Genomic DNA, 15,778 nt, shown 5'->3' with positions numbered 1-15,778 from the left:
ATTTGTTTCTTCCAGACTCACCCACTACAAAACCCAAACTTTGCACACACTGCAGCCATGGAAATCATTCACCTGAGAAAACAAAACAGTCAGTGGTTTAAGTGCTTGCTTTACACTCTCTCAGCTAAAGAATAAAAACAAAAATCAAGTTTAAATCAGAAGGAAAATAGGCACAACTCCTGAAAGCTAAGGCTGTACAGATTCTTCTGCTGGTGAAGATTTTGGATTTGGTTTTTCACCCCCGAGCCTTGGGACATGCCAGCAGTGGCGGCCACACCACGAGCCCTCCTGCAGCAGCAATGCAGTACCGCAGGATCCCCATCATCCTGACCCCTCAGAAATTTTTGCCTTTCTTCTCCAAACGGAAGAGAAGAAATTAAAAATGTGACAAACAGCCGTCTTTTGCTATGACAGAATTGCACAGATATTTTGGTGTTTGATTTATTATCGGGGGGTTTGGCTTCTGAGAAGCTCCAAGCCATGCTGCTGTGCCAGAGATATGATGTCATGTAACTAAATTTCTGACTCTCTGCCAATCTGAGCAGTGATGTTAAACGAAGCCAAAATGAGCTTCCTGTGCTACACTGGAAACAAAAGAGCACTTTTACAACTTTCCCCCCGGGGTTAATAGAAATATATACGTTTAATTCAAGACGCAGTCACCATCTTATCATATTATCAGCTTCTAGATGCACAGAACAGAACTACAATGTGGGATATCACATAGTGCGCCTGGAGTTAAGTCAGTACAGGCAGGCGCAGAGACTTCACAACAGGCAGGCAGCAAACGCCACAAATTCAGAGCACATGACACAGGGCTGGAAGGGGTAACCTAAAACCCCAGCTGGAGACAGGAGAATTATTATTGGGTTTGAATTACAAGAAACGGTTCAGACCCTAATGCAATCCTGAGAACTGTAGGCACCCGGGGGTTTAACCACGTTAAAGAGTATGATTACGGGTCAGAATGGGAGACAATCTGCAGTTGTTACAACTCTGCTCAAAGCAGGCAGTGGCTGCTTAACCTTAAAAGCATTTTGCATGCACAAGTGCACGCTGTTATTACCTGCCTGAGCACCAGCCATGGAGGATGCCACCCCTGAAGGCACAGGCTTGGTAAAAGCAGCATCCTTGCGTCAAAAGCTCGCCAAAGACAGGGTGGTGATGCTTGCTTGAAGCAGTCCCAGTGCTTCGTTTTGAATGTCAGAGGAGCAAAGCATTTCAGGTGATACAGAAGATGCTGTATCATACAGTCACGTCTCACGTTGTGTGTGGTCTGCCCATGGGACATGACTTTTCTGGTGTTTCAGAAGCAGCTGCTGCATGCACGATCACACACAGACCACGGCGATGTCCCACGTTGGGCAAATCTGACAAGACAGACCCAAACCGCAGGAGGTGGGGTGACTTAGGACTGACCAAAGACACTCAGACCTCCTGGAGGCACAGAGGGATGTAGTGCCGCCCTGGAGGCTGCAGCTACGGCCTCACCCCTGAGTAATGAACCCATTTTTATGGACATGTTGTGAGATACGGTGCCCTGATAAACACAAAACTAACTGACACAGGTCTGCAGGTACTTAGGATTTGAAAAGAACAAGTGGATATTAAAGTCTTACTTGAAATGCTTGAGAATAATGCGAAAAATCCAACGAATGAGCGGCGATCAGACAGATCTAAGACTGCTAACTGGTGGTCCTGCCCTGCCAGATGCTGCTGACAGCTGCTGAAAGCACATGCAATCATTTCAAGACAAATCACCTTGAAAGTAATCCTCCCTCAAGAAAGCTTATGATATCCAACAAATGAAAACCGTTTTCAGACATCCATGGAAAGAAGAGGATTGTAAAGATCTCAGAAAAGCGATTATGTAGTAAGGACACTGATCAGAGAGGAAAGCAGACTAAAGACAAAGGCTGGCCTCCACCAGTGGAGACACTAAAGACATTGGCCTGGACTCCATGACCAACAGCCAGGAGTAAGGCAGTGAGATGTGCTGGGGTCCCCGGGTCCGGGCAGCCTTCCACAGCTCTGTGCAAGAGCTGTACAAACACACCTGAACAAAGACACTTTCCCATTCCTGATAGCAACACAGGAGGGCTGCTGCAAGACCTCAGAACTTCTTCCCATCACACGTCCTGGGACTGGACACCAGAGACAAGCCTGCTGCATACACAACGGTGCTGAGCCTGGCCTGGGGTCAGAATCACGGCAGCTGTAGCAGCATCCCTGTAAGAAAGTGGTGGTTATCATCTTGATCCTAGCTTTTGGCACCCCAATATAATTTTCATTCACTGGCATCACAGCCAGAACCTTTCACTTTTAGTCTGACTGCCAAGCCAGGCAAGCACCCCCACAGTACAAGAATTAAAAGAAAAAAGGTGCCAGGCATACAGTACTGCACACCTTGCCTGGCAAGCAATTTGGTGCACAGTCCAAAGCACCAAGACCTGTCCTAATCACCTCGAGCTCATTAATTTACAAAGCTTTGGCCCACCTCTAGCGGCTGGCAGATGATCAAGCTCTTAGTTGATGTGATCCAAACTAATCCACTAAAAGGCATTTAAAAGCTAGCTAGAAAATAAGTATTTTTATATCCTCAAAAGTGCTAAAAAGTTTTAATGGCACCAGACAGTCAAGGTGAGGGAAACAAATTTGTTATTTAACTTTTCGCTCGTTTGACAGCTTCATACACAAGGATTTCCCACCTCCAGTCCCACCAGCAGCCAGTGCACCCAGCCACCCCAGGGTCACCCAGCATTTCTGCACCTTTTTGCACTGGAGACAGGCAGAAGAGCAACCTGATGCAAGAGCAAGGAGAGAAAACATTCGGGTGCTGTGACCATAGAAAAGATTCAATTACAAACCACAGTAAGGCCCAAACCACAGGAAAACAGGTCTCACCAGGCATGGGGCTCGTGGTCTGCTCGAGGCAACGCACGCTGCCGGCTGTTTTGCTGTCAAACTGGCTCATGCTGAAATATTTTTATTTCGTCAGCTCCAGAAAGCCAGACGTCTGCTGTCCTTGTAAGCCTAACACCAGACTACATACAGCATCATTCCCAGCTGAAATGTTTTAGTGTAGATCAAAGTCTCCCGTGGTTAAGTGGGTAGAAATCTGTTGGTTTAACAGTGCTCATAGCTGCCTCACCTGAAATTTGCTCAACGGAGCAGTACCACGGAAAAACAACGAGAAAGATCTAGGACTGAGGCATACTGAAGCAGAAGTATTTAAAAGCTCTGTTTATCTGGGAACGAGTTAAGATTAAGAAAATTACAGTAAGGATTTTTAAAACATTTTAAAGACACAAACCTCTGTACTATGTCATATGCTAAAGCACTGTGCAGTTTGGAGCAAACAAGCCAAACTCTTGTTGAAAACAACTTAATAGCAACAAAAACTTTCACACTTGTGTAGCAGCTTGCCTAGCACTCATGAAACAATTTCTAAATGTTTTCAGTCTTTAAAGACCAACTAACAAATCCATGTATATACACTCATCATTTAGCAGAGGAAGTAAAAGGAAGGGGACAAGGACACTTGGTCTTCTTCTGCACTGGCGGTAATCATTAGAGTTTTCCCCTCCACCAAAAAATGTTGTTTCTAGCTCACTGCCTCGGATGCTCTTCCTCTGAAGCATGGCAGCAATGATTCCCCACCTGGACATGCCTTGAAGCCGCGTGGAGCTGCCCCAGTGACAGCCACTGTCGCTGCCCCATGCTCACCTGGCCACGGGAAGCATCCTCAGGGGCTTGAGGGCGTCTGAAGAGATATTAGCTCCTCATGTCTGCAGGCTGGCATCTGCTTCCTCCCCAGTTTAGCCCCAAATGTTTGTCTGGAAAGAATGCTCTTAAACCAGCAGGGATTTCTGCGAAATCCAGCCCCCTACTTGGTTAGCTTTAGGCTCTCTTAACCCAAGAATCCTAGGAAAAGAAACTTCCTCGGCTGAATGCTCAAGGCTTGGAGAGTTTGAGAATGCTTTTAACATCTCTTCCTCATCAGCCTACACAAAAACAAAGCTCTTGGTAGATGTAGTATAAACAAAGTACATAAAGATAACTTAAACTCCTTTAAATATTTAGACACACGCGATACCACAATAACAGCATTAGCCAACCTGGGCGTGAAAACCCACTGGCACCCATATCAAAACCACCTTTGCATGAAGGTTTGCCTTGTTTATGAAAAGTCAGACAGCCTGTTTTATTTCATTCATTTAGACCTACAGAAGTGCCATAAACCCTTTCCGATAGCACTCAGGCAAACACCATTAAAGGTGGGTATTTATACAATGCATACGGCTCCAGTCTAAACCAGCTGCATTTGCACTTCAGAGCTATCAGGCTGATTGTCCTGCCTAAACACACTTGGCTGATCAATTCAAACAACATGAGCACTGCTGTAACTTTCCCAAAAGAAGCCCAAACACCCCGCGTCTCACCCCTGACCACTCACCAACACATCACAGCATCTCAGCCGCCACCGCTTCTGCTTATCGCATCCAAACGAACCCACGTACTCTCCAGGAAGGAGGATGCCAGCTGAAAAGGTTCGAGTTATTTGGGGTACTGAGACTAAGCTGCTGCTCCTTGGGATTTTGCAACCAAGCTGCTGGAAACCAACGAGACCGTATGACTTTAGCAACAGATGTGCGCGCCGACATCTTAAGAGGCTGAAATTTTATAAAGAACTCCCATTATTTCAGAGACAAGAGCTATTGTTTCTACTCGCATCAGTGCTATTTTGGGAAACGGGTTGTACGAGCAATTGCCCAAATCAGCTTAAAAAGAAGATGGGTGCGATTGTTCAAAAATAACATCTGAAAAGTAGCACAGCTGAATCTACATCGTTTACTTCAAAAATCATATGTGCCAATACAGAGCAACAAACAGATGAAAATGTGGAACTGGCAGACATTAAGAAAAGCAGCTGTTCGAGTGAAGAACATTTGGGGTTGGTTTCCCTTCTCCTCCCCACCATACCTATTTTCAGACACCTTTATGGCACGCCTTCACCTCAGCTCCCACAGCAGAACTGCAGACACAAGCTATTGATGTAAAAACATGCATCCTACAACCCTACCGTCAATGTAACTCCCAAAACGAGCGTCCACGGTGTCTCCCTCCACAGCCAGGCAGAAAAGCACTGCCTTCAGCAGCAGCAGCAAGCCGAACACTGTGGTATGAAGGGATGAGGAGCAGCAGCCAGCCCTGGCCACACTTCAGTGCGAGTCCTGGAAAGCAGCACGGAGTCGCTCCAGGAAGCGGTTTCATGTGAAAGGCTCTGCATGAGCAGCGGGACAATAACAGCGAAAGGGAGCCGGGGCTGGAGTTAGCAATTTCCTATTACTAAAGGGGGAAAATACACAAACTGCTGCTGTGCTAGCATTTGAAAGTTCCTGCAATAAATCAGAGGCTAATGATCAAATTCGGGCATGCAAGTTTAATTTTCTGTTTTGAGGAATTTTTATAATGTCCTTGGGCACTTAATAGCCATATCTAATAAGCTCTAAATTGGGCAAGGTCATGGGTATGCAGCCTTCAGCATTTCTGGGTATAAAACACCAGCAAAATACCAGGTTTAGATGACTTCCAGTCTTGCAGAATATTTTCTTCACCGCACTATAAACTGATTTCTAAACCCCAGTAATGCGGTTCATTAACCTGTTGCACAGCATAGACCTTAGGAAGGAAACGCCCCTGTCGGTACAAACCCAAGTAATTCTGTAACGTGCCTAATGCTGAAATATTTACACTGATGTTTTGCTGGCCAAATACCTCCAGTACACAGGGAGTCAGCCGGCAGGCAGGCAGTCAGCTCCCTACAAGCCGCAATTTGTCTGCACGACAGCTAATGAGGTGAAAGTAGGTACACACAAAAGCAGTCCGTTTGCTGATATAAAGGAACTGCTGACAGAGTTTGATGACAGAAATTTATGTAATTCTGGTAAAGTAAGGCAGTTGTATAGAAAAAGAACTATAGGCCAAACAACCCCCCCAGAATCTGAATATAATTGATTATATTCAGACATGTATGAACAGGAAACAGGAGGCAATAAAACTTTTACTTATATTTGACTCTATTCCTCCCATCCCATTCTATCTAGTGCAAACCCTGTTTAATATAAAAACCAGGCAAAGCACCAAGGCAAGCCCTTGCCACAGCTTACTCAGAAATACATGCCGGTGAAGGAGCAAGCAGGACAGTTCACATCTTCGTTCAAAGGACATCCCAGTATTTAACTCCCATGAAGAATCTTCCACGTATTACAGCCAGCTAAATGCCTGGCACGAGGCGCAGCTCCTGCTGCGTGCATCTGCAGTATCCCCTCCAACAGAGGCACAGCCTCAACAGCAGCCTCAGCTCTGTGGCAATCCAAATAAACAGCAGCGTTGGGGACTGTGACCAAATCACACCCTGCTGCACTGAAGAAGAATATTAACCATGGGTCACGTAGGCATGAAGCTGCACAACGTCCAAATGGCAACACCATTTACAGGGAACTTCTCTCTTTTTAACACGTGCCAAGCAATTAGTCACCATTTTATTTGGTATACAAGTGTCAGCAATATTTCAGAAGTTAACAGTGATATATGGTCCATGATGAAACTGTTCCTCCTCTATGCATACATCTCACAGTTCCACACCAGCATTATAAGAGCTGTACTAGAGACAATGAAGCACTGCATATGTACAAGAGAACAAATACTGGCACTTACGGAAAGCGGTGTTCATTGCTGGAGCATATGGTGACTGCGGGATAAGAGCCACGCTCTTCTGTGAGTAGGTCACCCCCCACAACAAAGAACATGGGAAATTCAACAGGGGGGAAATGGGCATGGAAGAACTGATACAACCATTCTAATACTCAGCAAACAAGGAAAACAGAAGGATTTTTAGCTTTTTAAGAGAAAGAAGGCTTTCCAACAATCAAGCAGTCTTGTCATTCAAACTAACCTGTCTTCCCAAGGAAATAATCAAATCCAAAATAAAGAAAATGATGAAATAAACATGGAATATATTAGTGTTCACGTCATTCTTTTCTAATTATATCACAAGAAGGTATTGTCTAATGTAGAAATCTATCTACAGTGCCAAAGAAGTAACAGCAATTCTACCTTACCACCTACTTTGCGCTATTCTCACTTAGTAAATAGCTTCTTACAAAAGGAAGATACCTATCAGCAATCAAGATACACCACATTTTATCCAGCCACCTTAGGATTAAAATAAGCATTTGGTTTCAAGGAAAATGAGCTCATTTTAACTAAATACGTCTTGCTGAGTTTTATCGAACTAACCGATCAGGCGTATCAATACACACTTCACTCTTTCCTGTACATTCACCATCGTCTGAGCTCTGCCGTTGGCTCAGTTGACCTCTGCGAGCTGCTCTGCCTTTTCCATCACATCAATTTGACAGACGCTAGATGCGATGTGGGGGCCAGGAAAAGGGGTGGGTGGGTGTGTTACAGCTTACTGCAGCCAGGTTCATCAAATGACGCCTTGAAGGAAGTGCAGCAATTACATTAACGCTCTTTAAACCGCCTGCTAGCCTTGCTGACCAGTTTCTAACAGTAGCGGGAATCTGGGACAAATCTAGAAATTCAGACTTGGGTTTCCACTGGAAAACCCCAACCCTACTCATGAGCAGGAACTGAAAACAAACAAAAAGAACTGTTTCTAAACTGCACGGTAACTTCTACTTTGCCTTTTACACCAGAGAGTCCAAGGAAATCAGGCTCAAGATCAAACGTGCGAATGCCAGATAATTAAACAAGTGGATCACTGACGCATAAATAAAGTTTTAGATTTACAGCAAACAAGTCCTCTTCTGTATCCCAACCAGGCCAACTTTTCAGAGGTTTTTATGTCGGCATTGGCCTAAAAAACGCAGTGGAAACTTGAGGGGTCGGGTTCCCTCCCCGCTGGCACGTCCCTGGCCCTACAGGAGGCCGCGGGGTTAGACCAGAGGAGAAGGCCGGCTGAAGGCCTGTCCTCGGTGTCTGCGTAATGAACCGGTGGTGGGTTGGGAATCGCTCTATCCAAGCAGCACTAATGAGCCAAATGGCTGTTATTACTGCAGTGATCACCCGCCCATGAGCACCCCGCCGATGCTTTATTTTTTACCTCATTCGGCAGCGATGCGAAGGCAGATCTAGTGGAGAAACCTCCTCGCGACACCTCTCTGGCAACACAAGGAGTGTGCGAGTTCATGGCTTCCTGAGGCAGAAACACCCACATTTTCGTTTCTGCTGCCCTCCCCTGAGCGCCTGTGCCCGCTACGTGGCGGACGGCACCACTGTGCTGTCACCCAGGCGGCCAAACACCGACGTGGGAAATCCTTGTGGCCCCGCAGCCCTGAAAACGGAGCAGTAAGGCAGGGCCCGTCTGACATCCTGACACCACCGTGCGCAGCGGCCGCGGGCTCTGCTGCGACCTGGTAGCTGTGTCTGTGCCGAACGGGGCTCCCGCGGTGAGAGAAGTGAAAAACTCAACAATGATCCTTCCAAAGGTACGTTGATGGCAACACTGGGGATCTCTGCCCAGTTCACACTGAGACCTTTGTTATTTGACATTAATTTCCACGGAACAAGCTCTCTGAGGCGACATAATGGTTTTTTGAGAGAATACATCTATTGTGCCAGTTCTGCCCTTTGGAAGTTCAGTCCACGATAGCAATCTGACCTGTCCTTACAGCAAATAGCAATCCTGACCTGGTCTTGCAACAAATCTCGTGTGGGCAAAAATGACAAAGCACAGCACCCCTGCATGCCTTGCGCATCTAGTGTTGCAAAATCAACAAATACACACCTAAAAATGTACCAGGCAGGATGGATATTCCTGCAGGTACTGCCACTATTTGTGCAGGTTTTTATCTCTATCCAAATCCATTACTAAGGAAAAGTTTCCAAGATATCAAAGAAATCACACAGCAGTATGAAAGAACAATATAGCATTATATTATATTATTATATGGGCAAGTCATGTACTTTTCATCCCACTAGCTATAGAATGTAACCATCATTAAGAAGCTGTCAATATTGCCTCCAAAGAAAGCATATTTTAGCAGAAAAGAGGGCATGCTCTGGCTACAACTGAAAACAATTATTTCTCTAAGAAACTAATTTTTTTTACATAGTGATATTGTGTTCATTTGTTTGCTTTTAATAACAGTAAAGAGTAGGAATTTCTTCTGCATCAGCAACGCAGTTCTCTTTTGAAGAATCATAATGTACATAATTATTCCATTTGCTTTTACTTTGAAAACAATTTGCAAGGAACCACGATTTCACAGACACTCAGGAATCACAGCCCCACCTCGTAACGCCTGCCACGTCCAAAATAACCGTGCTGGGGAGCGGGGCAGTCCAGCCAGACACGTAACTGCGCATCCACGCGCTCCGTCACCCAACCAGCACCGAATGGCACAAAGCGCCCGGACAAAGCGCCCGCGGAGCTGGGCACACGCATCTCCCAGGTTCAGTTCTCAGCATCACGGAGCTGAGCCCTGCAGGCTGGCACATCCACGCTGCAGAGAAGCCGCTGAGAGCAGTGTAAAGCTGCTGCAACCCCACGGGACGGGGCTGTGCTGCCAGCCCCACTCCACAGCCTGCTCCTCGGCACCAGGGTCCACCTGCAGCCGTGGAAACTCCTGCCCTGTTGTACCAAAACCCCATGCGTGGGCAGGAGGGGCTCGCCCCACTGCTCCACCTTTAGTGGAGCTGCTAGTAAATAACCTGAATTTAAATAGTCTGACTGGTGTTTATTATGCATACAGTGCTAAAAACATTAACATTTAAATTAAAACACAACACATTTTTTCTAAGTGCATGTCAACTGAATCGACTTCTACACTTAGAGATCTACTACTAAGAGATCACTTTTTTTGCCATAGTTAAACAACGACAACAACGACAAAAAAAAAGGTTAGAAAGAGGAGATAACAAAAAGAGACATACCTTTGCACCATGTATTTTCAGCCCCGCCGTTCAGGGGGCTCCCATCGCGCCCTCAGCGGAGCGGGGACCCCGGGGACATCCTCCTGGTGCTCTCCGCCGGCCGGTTCCCGGCTCCCTTCAGTGGGAGCTCCGTCTGCGTGCTCCGTGAGTGCCCCGGCTCCGTCCTGTGGCAGCCAGGCTGCTCCGTCATGGAACAAACGTGCCCACTGCGTGTCTGGCCGCTGCCTGGCAGAGGGGGAAGATTAGGATCTTAGCAGGGCAGAGATTGTGCTGAGCCCTAGGTTCCTTTCAGGCGTTGTTAGAAATGAGATGCAAAACTATTTCAAGCATACGTATATATATGCGCATATATAAATCAACCAATTGTTTTGCTGTTCTGCTCTCTCGCACAAGTCTGCCTTGCTTTACGAAGAAAATCTGCAGATGGCAAAGTGTAAATTCAAAAGTGGGAGCGGAGCCCTGCAGTCGCACGAATGTAAGCAGGAGATAGCCCTGAGCGCACACGCAGACGAGTCACTGCATGGGGGGGGGTTACGGCCCCACGGTGCAAGCAGAGAGGCTCCCCCCTCCCGAGCTCCCCGCAGCACGGCCAGGTCTGGGAGAGCAGCCAAAAGGGAGAGGAATGGCATCCCACCGCCGCTCTCCGCAGCGAGGTGCCCGGGCACCGCAGAGCCTCCCGCCGCGCGATTCCTTACCCCTGCTGCTTCTCCTCTCCAAGGAGCTGATGCCAGCGCTCAGGAGGGTCAATGGCGAGTGATTTCTAACTATCTGCTCCAGATGGGAGTGTCCTTCCAGCGATGAATCACGCCGTTTTATCCCAGCATAATGTTACAGAACGCTTTACTCAAGCAAAATTCCATATATGAGGCTGCAGGTTTTCATCTCTTGCCAATTTCAAGTGGGTTTTGTTATCATTAGAAGAATGTAATTACGTACATCTCGCTATATTCCAGCCTGTTTCTCAACAGACTGAGCACAAATACCTACACATATTTAGAGACGCATGACATCACGTTTTCACGCAGTTAAGTGGCTTTTAGATAACAAGCAGTGCCCCGTCCTTGAGAACGCGAAGATTAGATAAAATATCGAATGAGAGCCGTGACTACCAGCCGCCTGTTTGTACATACTAGCGTAAAGTTTAACAAGGCAATTTAATTTATTTCAGTACATTAATTAATCATGCAGAAAGTATTCAAAACAGACTAAGAGACAATTCATCAAAAAAGCATTAGTATTAAATCAGCGTTGGCTGCCGGTTGGAAGCTGCTCATAAAGGCAGGGAGGCTCTTGCTGATGCTGAAGCTGCGCAGCCCGTCCCCGATCCCCATCTCCTGCTCCCTGCGCACAAACCAGGGGCATGGGCTCCGGCGGGAGCCCGGCGCGGCAGCACCGGTATTTCCTGCTCCTGCTTCCTCCCTGCGTGTTTACGGGAACATAATCTGCAAGTGCAAGCTCTCTCAAGCACTTCTCTGACACGGCCAAAGGTATTTTTGTCCTCTGGGGAGTTTTGAGCCCAATTCCATGTGTAATTTCATTTTTTCAAGAGTTACTCTGTCGACACAAGTGAGGTTTGCTCACTGAAAAGGCTGCGAAGCTTTAGACTGATTGCTTAGGATTTATGTGCATGGCAGCTTGGAAACAGAGGTCCATGTCCTCCTTTAGGGTAGCTGCAGTATTAGTATTCATTTAAGGATTCCGTAATTTCACAGGAAAAATACTGCATAATGGATCACTCATTAAGGTTAAAAAAAACAAACCCATGGGCTGACCTCCACAGACCATCATATCCCAAAGGTCAGCTGAAGGAGGACTTGAAGAAGCGCCTGGGAATGAGAGGAAATGTCTAGCAGAACGGGCAATAAATACAGAGGTCTTCTAAAGGGACAGGAGACCAAAGCTCTGCACGGGCAGGACACAATGCCCTTCCTCGCCCTGCTCCGAGGTACCGAGCATTTTGGGGTCCAGGGCAGAGCCGGGACACCGAGTGCTGTGGCAAGTGATTTGAAAGGCAGATGGCAGCCCTGGGCAAAAGGCCTTAGTCAGGGCTGGGTGTGGAGGAGCACTGGCTGCTGAGCAGGCAGCGCTTGGATGGAGAGGGCAGGAGCCTGAAAGCCCACTTGAGAAGGAAGTTACGGCATCCCCAGTTAAATACCAGGCACTGTTTTGGCCAGAGGAACACATCTTGTGAGGATTACTGGCAGGTCCCATCAGGTGGTGGCTGTAAAACTTACTGGAGCACCTCAAGCACTCGGTGCTAACATGGCCCTCTCCGTGGGCTGAGGTGCTAGCCAGCTTGGACCCCAGATAACGAGAAATCCCCTCTTCAGGTAGGCTAATGAGAGAAAAGGTTAAAAGAGTGGAAGAGATGCCGAATACTGCTAGCATGGAGCCAAGCACCAGAGGACCAAGCTCCTGAATCAGGTCACTGTTAAATCCTTTATAATGAAAAAGCCAAGTCTGATATATAGGACTTAACAATACACAGGTAATTATTTTCATATCTATTCCCACAAATACCATTAATAGGAATCAGCTCACCTGGCTGGAGCTCCCAGTGTTTATGAATCATCCCAAGGAATCAACCGTAACAATAGAGGCGATGAGTTTAGTGAACAGAAGACAAAAGGAGCAGCAAGGCATAGCACCAGGAAGATAAAAGGCTTAAAAGGACAGAAATCCCACAAGAGTATCGGGATTATAAAAGCTGTACATCTCAAGAGGGTTACAAAATCTTTGTGTTTCTGCAGGTCAAAAAGTGTAATTGAAAAGGGTTTTACACGGATCGATACACACCAATTCACAACTCCATCAGTAGGAGCAGAGGTGTAGCTACCTGACTGTGTGCATATATAAAACAGTAATTTCTGACAGCCCGGAACTTGGTTTATAAAGCTGTTTTTAAAGTAACTTGTAAAATTTTGTAAGTTATGAAATAAATCGTAAGGCGTTTTAAGAGTCCCATACAGCTTTGAGGATTAAAGAAATAATTGATGTTAACCACAAAAACACTGGGTAGCTCATTGTGAAAGTCACGTATTCCTTCTCCTGAGGAGGACTGCGCACAGCAGCCGAGCACTGTACGTATCCCTTTGCTGAGAGCTGTAGCATTGACACGAGATACTTATGGCAGGCTCACGAGCACCAATGAACCAGGACATCCAAGTAGATGTTTTGTCACACCAAGTTAAAAATGGTAACCCCGGACCATCAACAGCTAGCTATTCGTAGTTATTAGCAGTTCATTAATTTAAAAGCTTACATGAAAGAGTTAAAAAATATAGACAAAACTGGCCAGCAACATTAGTTCTGTTGATAGCAAATCCTGTTTTGTCTTTAGGGTGCATGAATCGTGAACATCTGTTCCTTCAGAAATGGTTTGGGCTTTTTTTTTTCTGGGCCTTAAATACTGTGACTCTGCCTTTGTGCACTATTTAAAAATAGATCTCAATTTTCATACATCTTCAGACACTTTCTAATTGACCAAGCATGAAAAGACATTACTATTTAACAGTATCTTCAGTGCAGGCCTTGGTGGCACTGCTATGTTCAATGCAGTTTATTCATCTACTTGCTTGTGATGGTTTATGAATGTTCACAGCTGGGGGACACGAAGCCATTTCTCTAGCTGCGTATCTTTTATGTGAACAGCAGCATGCATCAATAGCTCAGCTCTGCTGGATCAGATCCCTCACATTCCCTGCAAACACCAGAAAATAGCTAAGCCAGGACTATTACCTTCTCATTCTGTGTCCATCGTGACCTAGTCTAGTTTGGGTGCAGGGCTGGACTTTGCATCTGTGCCTCCAGACAGAAACTTAGTGGATGGTGGAGGTTGGTGGACGTAGGGTAGGACTTCCACGGTCAGGCTGCATAAAAGCCAGGGCACAGAGATGCTCGCAAAGCACATGGCTGCTCTCAGAGCTGCCCTCACAGTCCGCCGCCTTCTGGTTTTTCACCAAAAAGAGATGGCAAAACATTACTGTGCTTCCCAGTACCCTGAGTCTGTATATGTTATAGCCGTGGTCTTGCTTGTCGATGGGAACTGAGCACCCACATCTTCAGAGATACAGGAGGGTTCAGGCACAGAGATGTACCCAGCTACCACCCTTTTCCTACAAACCTCAGGCAACACGGGTGTTTGCGTGCTGGCCCCACAGAACCCTGTTTTTAAAAAAGGGTGGCCTCTGCAAGAAAAAGTTTGAGATCAGCAACGAGGGTATTAAAATTTGTGCCACAGGAACAAGACTGACAGTGCTGCATTGCCAAACTTTATGCAAGATTAATTGTGCTCATCTTGTTTGGTAGAAGATTCAAGGACAATAGCTTGGAGACATATTCTAAGCTATCGGTATTTTATAGTCATGTTTAAAATATAAGGCTTAGGCTCCTGCATGCCCAAACAGTCCTTGATTTCACATGCAATTAGTGACATAATTAACAGCATTTAATAATGTTCACCAGCTATCCAGAGCCAAAAGAGTGAATGAGCAGTCATGGGTGCCTTTCTGTGATAACAGCAAGACCAAATTCTCCAGTCCTACGAAGGAAATTAAGGTAAAAATCTATGGTGTTACTGGTCTCTGCTGTTTAGAAATTACTTTATTGGTATTAAAACTAGGAACACACTCTTAAATCGCAGCATTTTATAAAGAGCAAGGCACACTGGGCATTCCTGTGTCTTCCATGGGACTTGGTTTAAATATTACTTGAAGAGAGAAAAATCTGGTCCAAAATCTGGTCCATTATTTGATCTAAGTGCACCCAGTCTAGTACCCCAACCTGCAAAGGAATCTCAAAAAGAACAGGAGTTCATACGAGCTCAGTATCCCTTCATTTTCCATGGCAGCTCTCAAATACGATTGCTTTTGGGCATCCCTTTGAGAGACCATGACTTAATAGAACCAAACATAACACCTATCTGGTTTAATAAAAAACAATACTTCAAATAAACAAGAAAACGGCGCAAGAAAAAAGGAGGTCAGGTTTACAGAAAGATGGGCACATAAAGAACTATTAGATGGAAAAGCAGGGCTGCTTCAAGGACAAGGGATAACGTGGAGAAATAAGTGCATGGGAAAGGGAAACATAAGATTGAAGAAAATCCGTTGTTAAGTGACAGAGAAAATCCCTATATCCTCAAGGAGCTGCCATCCTCTGCCTGGCTAGAAACTTTGTTACTTAGCCAGTGCATGCTTAAAAGCATAAGCATACCCAAAAAACTTCTTTTCAGGTTTCAGGCCACGAACAATGCGAGTTAGATATAATTAAAAAAAAAAAAAAAAAAACCACTAAGAAATACCAGAAAATTCAGACGCTCTAGCCAAACAGTAAGCACCACAGCACTCACACGCAGCTACCTAAGCTTGTACTTCCTAGCAGAAGGTGTGTGGCATGTTTTAACAACATGCTCCCCATTTTATCAGCCACGGTTTAAGCGTGCCCGCTGTACCCACCAGGAACAACATTTCAGCAGACGACTTACGGTGTGTTTTAGTTGGCTGCTGGGCGTTGGCACCGGCAGGAGATTTCTGGCAGCATCCATCGATCCCAGGGCCGGTGCGCAGCATCCTGCCTGCCCCAGTGTGCTCCATGCACAGAGCATTTCTGCATCGCTGGCAGCCATGCAGAGCACAGCACCATGAAATAAAGGATTAAAAAAAATAATTAGGGGAATAAAAAGGAAGCTAAATTTTTTTCCATGCAGTTCCTTTTTTGCAAAGAGCAAGGAGAAAAGTGGCAGCCGTGAAAGAGACCCCGATTGCCTATTATTAACTGCTAGTAGCACCATTGGTTTATTTACCAGAGTGAAAAC

General features: G+C 45.9%; 1 protein-coding gene across 4 annotated transcripts in view; it reads right to left on the bottom strand.

The window, feature by feature from the left end:
- LYPD6 (LY6/PLAUR domain containing 6) overlaps positions 1-11,678 on the bottom strand; it is a 31,547-nt gene extending 19,869 nt beyond the window's left edge. Inside the window, exons 1-2 of one of the 4 annotated variants that reach the window (XM_040560862.1) lie at positions 10,659-11,678; positions 9,964-10,188 (exon numbers count right to left, since the gene is read on the bottom strand). The gene's annotated coding sequence lies outside the window, so the exon portion shown is untranslated. Of the gene's footprint in view, positions 1-4,456; positions 4,753-9,963; positions 10,621-10,658 lie in introns of those variants that run through there. The other 3 variants (XM_040560861.1, XM_040560864.1, XM_040560863.1) reach the window with 3 other exon arrangements.
- Positions 11,679-15,778: the final 4,100 nt, after the last annotated feature.

This window comes from Cygnus olor, chromosome 6, assembly GCF_009769625.2.
Source record: "Cygnus olor isolate bCygOlo1 chromosome 6, bCygOlo1.pri.v2, whole genome shotgun sequence".
In the NCBI taxonomy this organism is placed as follows: Eukaryota; Metazoa; Chordata; class Aves; order Anseriformes; family Anatidae; genus Cygnus; species Cygnus olor.
The sequence above is the reverse complement of the archived record's forward strand: the minus strand, read 5'-3'. Positions and strand labels throughout refer to the sequence as shown.